This window comes from Musca autumnalis, unplaced genomic scaffold (assembly GCF_047663935.1).
Source record: "Musca autumnalis isolate F117 unplaced genomic scaffold, ASM4766393v1 scaffold_5, whole genome shotgun sequence".
Taxonomy (NCBI): Eukaryota; Metazoa; Arthropoda; class Insecta; order Diptera; family Muscidae; genus Musca; species Musca autumnalis.
Window position 1 is genome coordinate 195870154 of NW_027412088.1, and position 12421 is coordinate 195882574.

Sequence of the window (12421 nt, forward strand, 5' to 3'; positions counted from 1 at the left end):
GGGTTCTCCCACAAATATGTAAATATTCGCCACCAACGAAGATAAGAACATTTCTTTAAGAAGGCCAGAAGATCTTCATATATGAGACAGGAAAATTTGTTTTTAGAAGAACATGTTTTTCTCTAAAAACCTTATTTGGCTATACACAAACATATATTTTATAAAAAAGAAAAAAACCGGAAGATTGTTCTATACAATAACACAATGTCATATTTTAAATGACTATAATGTTTTCAGGAGATCAGATGTACTTTCTATATAGAGACCTGACTCAATCTCCCTATAGAAGATTATATCCCATCGTAGAACACTAGAGTTTCCTATAGTAACTTTAAAGGAAGAGGCCTTTATAAAGTAGGCCTTCTTATAGAACACCAGGAAAACAAGACCACAAAGTCTTCTGTAGAATGCCACAATGTTTTCCTATAGAAGACTACATAGTTTTTCTATAATAAACGACAAATTTATACTTTTCAAGGGCTTCTTTTAGAAGCCCATAATGAAGGCCACAAGTCTATCCTATTAACGACCACAAGACCTTCCTGCAGAAGGCCAGAAGGTTTTACTTACAATAGAAGGCCTTAAAGCCTTGCTATAGAAGACCCAAGCTCTTCCTAAAGAAGACCACAATGTCTTCCTAAAGAAGACCACAATGTCTTCCTACAGAAGATCACAGGGTCTTCAAGAAAAGGAGCATAAACAATCCATAAGACCGTATAGAAGACCACAAGGTCTTCGTATAGAAGACCACAAGGTCTTCGTATAGAAGACCACAAGGTCTTCGTATAGAATACCACAAGGTCTTCGTATAGAAGACCACAGAACCTTCTCATAGAAGACAACAAGGTTTTCGTATAGAAGACCACAAGTTCTTCGTATAGAAGACTACAAGGACTTCGTATAGAAGACAACAAGGTCTTCGTATAGAAGGCCACAAGGTCTTCGTATAGAAGGCCACAAGGTCTTCGTATAGAAGGCCACAAGGTCTTCGTATAGAAGACCACAAGGTCTTCGTATAGAAGACCACAAGGTCTTCGTATAGAAGACCACAAGGTCTTCGAATAGAAGACCACAAGATCTTCGAATAGAAGACCACAAGGTCTTCGTATGGAAGACCACAAGGTCTTTGTATGGAAGACCACAAAGTCTTCGTATGGAAGACCACAAGGTCTTCGAATAGAAGACCACAAGGTCTTCGAATAGAAGACCACAAGGTCTTCGTATAGAAGACCACAAGGTCTTCGTATAGAAGACCACAGATCCTTCTCATAGAAGACAACAAGGTTTTCGTATAGAAGACCACAAGGTCTTCGTATAGAAGACTACAAGGACTTCGTATAGAAGACCACAAGGTCTTCGTATAGAAGGCCACAAGGTCTTCGTATAGAAGACCACAAGGTCTTCGTATAGAAGACTACAAGAACTTCGTATAGAAGACCACAAGGTCTTCGTATAGAAGACCACAAGGTCTTCGTATAAAAGACTACAAGGACTTCGTATAGAAGACCACAAGGTCTTCGTATAGAAGACCACAAGGTCTTCGAATAGAAGACCACAAGGTCTTCGAATAGAAGACCACAAGGTCTTCGTATGGAAGACCACAAGGTCTTTGTATGGAAGACCACAAAGTCTTCGTATGGAAGACCGCAAAGTCTTCGTATGGAAGACCACAAAGTCTTCGTATATAAGACCACAAGGTCTTCGTATATAAGACCACAAGGTCTTAGTGTAGAAGACCACAAGGTCTTCGTATATAAGACCAAAAGATCTTCGTATATAAGACCACAAGGTCTTCGTATATAAGACCACAAAGTCTTCGTATATAAGACCACAAGGTCTTCGTATAGAAGACCACAAAGTCTTCGTATAGAAGACCACAAGGTCTTCGTATAGAAGACCACAAGGTCTTCGTATAGAAGACCACAAGGTCTTCGTATAGAAGACCAAGGATCGTCGTATAGAAGACCAAAGTCTTCGTATAGAAGACCAAGGGTCTTCGTATAGAAGACCAAGGGTCTTCGTATAGAAGACCACAAGGTCTTCGTATAGACCAAAAGGTCTTCGTAAGAAGACGAAGAGGTTTTCGTATAGAAGACGAAATGGTCTTTGTATAGAAGACCACAAGGTCTTCATATAGAAGACCACAAGGTCTTCATGTAGAAGACGAAAAGGTCTTCGTATAGAAGACCACAAGGTCTTCGTGTAGAAGACGAAAATGTCTTCGTATAGAAGACGAAAAAGTCTTCGTATAGAAGACGAAAATGTCTTCGTATAGAAGACGAAAAGGTTTTCGTATAGAAGACGAAAAGGTCTTTGTATAGAAGACCACAAGGTCTTCGTATAGAAGACCACAAAATCTTCGTATAGAAGACCACAAAGTCTTCGTATAGAAGACCACAAGGTCTTCGTATAGAAGACCACAAAACCTTCATATAGAAGACCACAAGGTCTTCGTATAGAATACCGCCATGTCTTCGTATAGAAGACCACAAAACCTTCATATAGAAGACCAAGGGTCTTCGTATAGAAGACCACAAAACCTTCATATAGAAGACCAAGGGTCGTTGTATAGAAGACCAAGGGTCTTCGTATAGAAGTCCAAGGGTCTTCGTATAGAAGACCAAGGGTCTTCGTATAGAAGACCACACGGTCTTCGTATAGAAGACCAAAAGGTCTTCGTATAGAAGACCACACGGTCTTCGTATAGAAGACCACACGGTCTTCGTATAGAAGACCACACGGTCTTCGTATAGAAGACCACACGGTCTTCGTATAGAAGACCACACGGTCTTCGTATAGAAGACCAAAAGTCTTTGTATAGAAGACCACAAGGACTTTTCATACACACAGAAAAAAAGGCCTCTCTAACATATGTCACAAACATAATTTGCAGCAAACATATATTTGTTTGCAAGCAGTCCCAAACATAACATATGTTTGTGTCCTGCAAACAAATATATGTTTGGGTGCAAACAAATTATATGTTTGGGTGCAAGCAAATTATATGTTTGGGTGCAAACAAATTGAAATGTATGCTCACTTGCTTTCAGCAAGCGCTCACTGGCTATCTCTAACATATACACACATTTATAAATGGTGGTGTTTTATTGAAAGGCATAGAAAAAAAGTAAAAGCCAACAGACACATAGGTACATAAAAAATTCCAAATAAAAACAAAACACACTTTAATAAAAGAAAAAACTGAATGAAATAACTTATAAAAAGTCGCACTTTTAAAAAGAAAAAGTTATATAGAAACATCGTTGAACGCTTCTCCTTAGTTGTGAAATAAAACACATTTTCCTCAAAGTTCAAATCATCAACGGGAAATCGGCATCTGTAATTAAATGATGATATAATGTAATAAATAGGTACATCCATATTTCAAATATACATATGTATGTATATAAAAAATGCATTGATGTACATAATTACCAATATTAAATGCGATTTCTTCCTTGTCTAATAAAATATTTCCATTCACCTTTTTGATTCAATTATTAAATTTACAATTATAAAATATATTGGACATTTAATTTACTAAAAATTGTCATTTCTTTAAGGAAAGACAAACACTGATTTATTCACTCACTTTACCGTCGTTACTCAACGATTGTCTCTAGAACACCATACCATTTTTTCTTTTCCTCTTCGCTTGCTACGTTGGTTAACAACAACAAAGCACAAAACACACGTGTTTTACGCATACACACCACACTGCGTCTCCTATTACACCATGCACACAGCTCTTTATTATAAACCAGCATTTCGCAACTGCGAGAGCCCTGTTGTTACTCTCTTCGACAAAAGTCCTCCCCACCCATACAAATGTGTTGGTACCCAAACAAATAAAATTGAGATATGTTACAAAATGCTGCAAACATATATTTGTTTGGACACAAACAAATTATGTTTGGATCCAAACATATATGTATATGTTTGCAATCAGTCCCAAGGTGATCGGTCAAATGACCATAGTTTACAAATTGAGATGTATTTCATAATTTGTTTCCCTTTCATTATCTAAAATATAACAAAATGCACTTTTGAATGGCGCTTAACGTCCGGACAATGGAATAAGTTTTTCTTTAGAAGATTAGATTTTGTTCTACAGAACACAACAAAACATCAGATGTTCTTCCATAGAAGATTGGAAGGTGTTCCTTTGCAATATCAAAGCAAAATGATAACGAAGAGCAATAAAAGGTTAACTTTTAGAAGTTCAGAACGTCTTTCTATAGAGAATCAGTAGAAATCCGAAAGGTCATCATATTAGGACCCAGAAGGAACCTTGACGATATTTTCGAGGTTTCCCAAGAGGCATTCCAGGAATATACCAGTATATATTTTTGCATACTTATCCAAAAGATCTTTTTATAGAAGGCAATCAACTCTTTTTGTTCTGACACCGAGCGACATTCTGTGTAAAAAAAGGAATATATTACCATAGAAAACCAGTAAATCTTCTTATAGAATTAACAGAATCTTCTCTCGAAAAACAAATTTAATAATTATCATTACTTATAAGACAGTAGGTCTTTTCAAGAGACTCCCAACGGACATTCTTATGGAAGAGCAGAAGATATTTCCATTGAAAATTGAATTCATCTCCCAATTTCAATTATTTGCACTGACTTTAAAAGATGTCTCTCATGATCGCCAGTACTCCGGTGTGTCAGATTTTATGAAAACAAATGAAATCAACCACAGTGTCCGCTTCTACGTAGGTTTTATGCTGCTACAACAACAACCACATAGACGACTAACCACAAAGTGCAACAACAACAACACACACTTGGTGATTGATCGATCATCGATCTTATACTGACCGACCGCTCAACAAACAAATAACTTAATCCGATTACTTTGAAATGGCATCCATGCCACAGAGAGTAATGATCGATCGCACAAGTGCTGTTGGAGCACCCTGACCTACTTAAAAAATAAATCCCTTCTGGCCCAAACAAAATAACAAAAAAGGAGTGTGTGTGGTGACAAAGTGTTAAAAAACATGCGTAATTGTAGCATTCGAACAGGTGCTCAGGACCAGGAAGAGTACATCTTTCTATCCTACAAAAAAAAAAAAAAAATAACAGACAATAACTGAACACACACAACGTACAACGAAGTGCTGTTCCTCTTATTTTAGTTTTGTTTAAGGGCCGCCATGTGGGTAATATTATGTTTCTTCTTTTTTGTTTTTCTGTCCATACTTCGTCGATTTGACAGACTGTCAGAGTGCATGATTTTATTTTTATGAATGCTATTTGTTCTTTTGAGTAAAATCTTTTTGTGTTGTGTGACTCAGCTATGAGTAGCCATCTGGGGATGCTGTCATAGTGACTGGAGGATCACCAACCATCACCCAAAGAATTATGTTCGCCTGGTCCAGCAGACATCCATATATAAACAACTATGTTTACTTATTTGTTATTGTAAATTGAATTATTTTTTCTGCTCTCTTAGCATTTTAATAAACTGCGTGAATTTCCTGGAAGTTGTTTCCGGTCAGATGTATGGTTTCATTCAATTGTTGTTCATTAAAACACATTTATTATTTCCAAACGTCACAGTAGTGGCTAAAAGATGTTCAATTGAAAAATAAGTGATGTAACATCATCTATAAATGGTTGAAAATGGAAAGGTATTCATTCTTAGATCCCAAGGAGAATCTTTTTCCTATCTGAAAGAAAGGGTGCTTCTCTGGATAATTTCTGAAAGAAGCGGTGCTTCTATAGAACCTTTCTGAAAGAAAGGGTGCTTCAATGGACCCTTTCTGAAAGAAGGGGTGCTTCTATAGACCCCTTCTGAAAGAAAGTATTCTTCTATAGACCCTTTCTGAAAGAAAGGGTGCTTCTTTAGACCCTTTCTAAAAGAAAGGGTGCTTCTTTAGACCCTTTCTAAAAGAAAGGGTGTTTCTTTAGACCCTTTCTGAAAGAAAGGGTGCTTCTTTAGACCCTCTCTGAGAGAAAGGGTGCTTCTTTAGACCCTTTCTGAGAGAAAGGGTGCTTCTTTAGACCCTTTCTGAGAGAAAGGGTGCTTCTTTAGACCCTTTCTGAGAGAAAGGGTGCTTCTTTAGACCCTTTCTGAGAGAAAGGGTGCTTCTTTAGACCCTTTCTGAAAGACCTGGTGGTCTTCTATATGAAGACCTGGAAAAAAGTGTGTTCTTATAGAAGACTGTATTGACTTCTATAAGTAGACCGTACTGTATTATATAAGAAGTCCTGGTGGTCTTCTATAAGAAGGCCTATTGGTCTTCTATGAGAACACCTGGTGATCATCTCTAAAAAGACCTGGTGGTTATCTCCAAGAAAACGTAGTGGAAGACCTGGAGGTCTTTTATACAAAGTACTGGGGGTCTTCTATACGAAGACTTGGGGGTCTTCAATACGAAGACCTGGATGTCTTCTACACGAAGACCTGGAGGACTTCTATACGAAGTCCTGGAGGTCTTCTATACGAAGACCTGGAGGTCTATATATATGTATATATATATATATATATATATATATATATATATATATATATATATATATATATATATATATATATATATACTGAGGAGACCTGGTGGTTATCTCCAAGAAAACCTGGTGGGAGGCCTGGAGGTCATTTATACGAAGACATGGAGGTCTTCCATACGATGATCTGGAGGTCCTTTATACGAAGACCTGGGCGACTTTTATACGAAGACTTGGAGATCTTCTATACAAAGTCCTGGAGATCTTTTATACGAAGACCTGGAGATCTTCTATACGAAGACCTAGAGGTCTTCTATACTGAGGAGACCTGGTGGTTATCTTCAAGAAAACCTGGTGGAAGACCTAGAGGTCTTTTATACGAAGACCTGTATTGTCTTCTATAAGAAAACCGTACTGTATTATATAAGAAGTCCTGGTGGTCTTCTATAAGAAATCCTGGTGGTCTTCTATAAGAAGGCCTATTGGTCTTCTATGAGAACACCTGGTGATCATCTCTAAGAAAACCTGGTGGTTATCTCCAAGAAAACGTAGTGGAAGACCTGGAGGTCTTTTATACAAAGTACTGGGGGTCTTCTATACGAAGACTTGGGGGTCTTCAATACGAAGACCTGGATGTCTTCTATATGAAGACATGGAGGTCTTCTATACGAAGACCTGGAGGACTTCTGCACGAAGACCTGGAGGACTTCTGCACGAAGACCTGGAGGACTTCTATACGAAGTCCTGGAGGTCTTCTATACGAAGACCTGGAGATCTTCTATACGAAGACCTGGATGTCTATATATATGTATATATACTGAGGAGACCTGGTGGTTATCTCCAAGAAGACCTGGTGGAAGGCCTGGAGGTAATTAAAACGAAGACATGGAGGTCTTCCATACGATGATCTGGAGGTCCTTTATACGAAGACCTGGGCGTCTGGGGGTCTTCTATACGAAGACCTGGAGATCTTCTATACGAAGACCTAGAGGTCTTCTATACGAAGTCCTGGAAGTCTTTTATACTGAGGAGACCTAGTGGTTATATCCAAGAAAACCTGGTGGAAGACCTGGAGGTCTTTTATACGAAGACCTGGGGGTTTGTCATACGAAGACCTGGAGATCTTCTATACGAAGACCTGGAAATCTTCTATACTGAGGAGACCTGGTGGTTATCTTCAAGAAAACCTGGTGGAAGACCTGGAGGACTTTTATACGAAGACCTGGGGGTCTTCTATACGATGACCTGGAGGTCTTTTATAAGATGACCTGGAGGTCTTTTATACGAAGACCTTGTGGTATTCTATACGAAGGTCTGCAGGATTTTATACGAAGGCCTGGGGGTCTTCTATACGCAGATCGGGGGGTCTTCTATACGAAGACATGGAGGACTTCTATACAAAGACCTGGAGATCTATACGAAGACCTGGAAGACTTCTATACAAAGACCTGGAGGTCTTCTATACGAAGACCTGGAGATCTTCTATACTGAGGTGACCTGGTGGTTATTGTCAAGAAAACTTGGTGGAAGACCTGGAGGTCTTTTATACGAAGACCTGGGGGTCTTCTATACGAAGACCTGGAGAAGAAGACATTGTGGTATTTGAAAAGAAACGCTGATGTTTTTTTATGAGTAGCCCGTGTGGCCTTCTATAAGAAGTCCTAGTTGTGTTTTATATCTACATACATATGTATGTATTTCGAATTGAATTAGAGATGAAAATGGCTAGAGTTGTTTGTATGTATGTAACTCTTATATATTATACTTATCAATAATTCTTTTGAGTTGCGTTTATCTCTTTTCGTTTATCAAATATCAATTTATGACAGAGTTTATTAAATTTAATTCTTTAATTGAATTATGTATGTATATTGACGAGCTTCTTTCTACCTATTTTTCTTCTTTGAGATGAAGTTCACACACTATGCAGCATATTAAGCTTCCCAGGATTTCATATTCGTTCTGTGTTTCAATACGAATATCTTCTGCTCTATAGGAAGATTTTCAGGGGGAAGTCCTGGTCTTTTATTAGAAGATTTTGCTGTCAGTTGAAGTTCAAACTCGATATTCAAGGACCAAGTTATTCCAGAGCGAAAAACACGTTGTTCCTTTATAGGAAAACTGTCTAGGAGAAAGGTCTGGTCTTTTATAAGAATATTTTGTCCACTATGAGTAGAACATCTAGTCTTCTACGGCACAACTGTTTTTCTGTGGGAAGAACTTTGGTCTTCATTAATAAAACCTGCTGTACTGCCTTTTCCCTGTCTTTGAACTTTTCGCCACCACTGTTCCCATGAAGTAAGTAACAAACACAACAACATTTAATTAGCAACCGCAGAAAATTACAGCTTAAAGCATTTCCTGTTATGATGATAGCTGTTGTTATTTTGCCTCAGGCAGCAGCAATTGTCATAAATGAAACCGCAAACAAACTTCTTAAATTCCCCAGAGCATCTTCTTACCCGCACAATGTGCTAGGCTAGCAGCAATGCCAGCATAGCACTGGGAATAGCTAACAGCTCAGCTAAAGAAATTGAAAGCAAAGAACACATAAAGAACTCGACAAGTAGAGTGGATGGAAGAATACATGCTGTCATGAAAATGAAACTAAAAACCGATCGTGAGAACTTTTGTGAGGATGTTCCCAAGAAGATTAACAGAAAAAAAGGCAGGCAGACAGACAGACAGACAACGACCTACCCTTTTAGGCTATTAACTGAAATGACCCCTGCTGTCTGTCTGACTGAGATTTGTTAAAGGCAAGAAAAAACCAAAAAGGAATACTGCTGAACTCCTCTCTATGGCCATAAAGGCGTGACCATAAAAGATTATCTTCGATAGTGGTTGCCATGGACATTACCACCACCACTAGCAGCAGAATCTCAACAACATGATCATCAACGGATTGCCTTGGTCGTTTTCAGGTTGTTTGTCGTTTTTTTTCTGTTGTGAGAAGAAAAAACGCAGTCATCTTTCGCATCTTGAGAAACTTGGAAAAAATATTCCCACGTTAACATAAAATGCGTGGGAATTTGTAAGAAATTTTGTTGACTTTCCTCTTTCCTGTTAACAGGCTGGCAGGATTTTTTGTAAACGGCCAGCGGATGTAGCCAAACATTTTTACAGAATCCTTACAAGTAGGGAATAGGGATTTAACACCAGTTGGCTTTTGTTGTTGCTTTTACTGTTGCTGAAGATGATCGTTGAAACAGTTAAAGAGGAGTGAGTGTGGGAAAAAAGAGTTGAGTTGCTGGTGATGATGTCTGTTGGAAATGAAAGGGTTTCTTCGAGTTGATGTTCTTTTTGTTGTTGCCTTGGTTCTTTTTTTGGTTCCCACAGTTTTTGAAGAAGGATCAAATTCCCAAGATCTGCTAGTAGACTACGCTGAGAAAGCGTGTGAAATTTTGAAAATTTAACCATGTCATGTTATATTTTTGTATTAGGCTTGAAGGATTTTGCAGGAAGGATGCTACAATGGTTATTTTTGTGTGATGGAGCAGAGGTGATGAGGATGAGTAGAGAAGGAGAGAGAGAGTACGAAAGTAAGTAATATGGATGAATTATGACCAGCGGATGTGTGTATGCCACTCATGAAAAAGGGCAGCAGGTTAAAGCAATGCATATTTCATGTGCGGCTGACAGTTGCAAATTGAATCTTGAAGGAAACGGTTGGTTTCCAAACATTGACTTGAAGAAGGAGGTCCTGTGCAGATGGCAGGCAATTAAATTAAATGCGTGTGAAGAAATAATAAAGCAGAGCATGGTGCATTCTAAAGGCAATGAGAAATTTGTTCAGTGGACCGGTGAAATTAACTTGAGATATACACGAGAATACGACTTAGAGGAAACAATCAATCTTTGAAAATGTATCTCAATGTGAGGAGAAATACTAGTCCCGAACTGTAAAATGGTTCACTATAAAATATCAAGCTACCTAGACGGAACCAGTTTTCCAGGATCTGATGGACTTCAAACTCTATATTCAAGAACCAAGTTATTCTAGAGCGAAGAATACACTACAGGATTTCAGATTCCTTCAGGATTTCAATACGAATATGTTCTGTTCGTATATAGGAAGACTCTCTTTAATGAAGTCTTTGTATGAGAAGTTTTTGTACTCAAGAGAAGTCCAAGGACTAGTGCAAAATGTACACTGCAGCTTCTTATAATTCCCAGGATTTCAGATTCCTTCTTGGTTTCAATACGAATATCTTCTGCTCCTCTATAGGAAGATTTTTAGGGGGTCTTTTATGACAAGATTTTGTCATCAGGTGAAGTTCAAATTCTATATTCAAGGACCAAGTTATTCTAGAGTGAATTGCACACTCCAGCCTCTTATACTTCTTAGGATTTCAGATTCCTTCCGAATTGCAATACATATATCTTATGGTCTTCTATAGAAAGACTTTCTAGGATAAAATCTGATCTTTTCTGAAATCTTATCTTTCTTTATGACAAGATTTAGTCTACATGTGAAGTCCAAACTCTATATTCAAGAACCGAGTTATTCTAGAGCGAAGAACACATTGCTCGATTTCAGATTCCTAGTGGATTTAAATACGAATATGTTCCGGTCTTTTATAGGAAGACTGGCCTTTTATGGAAAGTGTTGGTCTTCAGGTGAAGTTCAAACTCTATATATTATTCTAGAGCGAATGGTATACTGCAGCCTGTTATACTTCTCAGAACTTCAGATTTCTTTCGGAATTCAATACGAATATCTCATGGTCCTCTCTATGAAGACTTTTTGGGGGTTACCTGGTCTTTTGTGAGAAGATTTTGCCTTCAGGTGAAGGTCAAATTATGTATTCAAAGACCAAGTTATTTTAGAGCGAAGAACACTCTGCAGGATTTCAGATTCCTTCTGGATTTCAATACGAACATGTGCTGGTCTTCTATAGGAAGACTTTCTTTGATGAAGTCCTAGTCTTCAATGGAAAGATTCTGCCTTTAGGTGAAGTTTAAACCCAATATTCGAGGGCCAAATTATTCTAGAACACACTGCAGGATTTCAGATCTAGATTTTCGTACGAATATGTTGTGGTCTTCTATAGGAAGACTTTACAGGAAGAAGCTCTCTTCTTTAATGAGAAGATTTTGTACCAAAGAAAAGTTCAAACTCTATATTCAAAGACCAAATTATTCTTAAGCGAAGGACACACTGTAACATATTATACTTTGCAGTTTTTCAGATTGCTTCTGGATTTCAATACAAACATTTTCTAGCCCTCTATAGGGATACATTTTAGGCGGAAGATCTGGTCTTTTATGTGAAGATTTTGTCTTCAGGTGAAATTCTCACTCTATGTTAAAGGACCAAGTTATTCTAGAGCACCATATTATAGTTCCCAGGTCCGATTCCTTCTGTATTTCAATAAAAAAAATCTTCGATTCCTCTATAGGAAAACTTTCTAGGAGAAAGTCCTGGATTTTTAAGGGAAGATTTTGTCTTCAGGTTAATTTCAAACTCATATTGAAGGATCAAGTTATTCAAGAGCGATGAACACACTGCAGAATTTCAGATTGCTTTTGGACTTCAATACGAATATCTTGTGGTCTTTTATAGAAGACTTTGTATAAGGAAGACTTGGTCTTTTATGAGAAGATTTTGTCTTCAGGTGAAATTCAAACTCTATATTCAAGGACCAAGTTATTCTAGAGCAAAGGACACACTGCAGCATATTATACTTCCCAGGATTTCAGATTCCTTCTGGGTTTCAATACAAACATCTTTTGGTCCTCTATATAATTACCTACTGGAAGGATCTTCAGGGCTTTTGTGAAAAGATCTTGAACGAAAGGACCTACGGCTCTTTTATAGAAAAAACCATTAGGACTTTTTTGGAAAGTCATTTTTCTTCCATGAGGGAAAGACAGTATGGTTTTCTATGAAAACACCTTCTATTCTGGGATGATCTATGAGAAGGCCCTCTGGTCTATACAGATCTTCCGGACTTTTG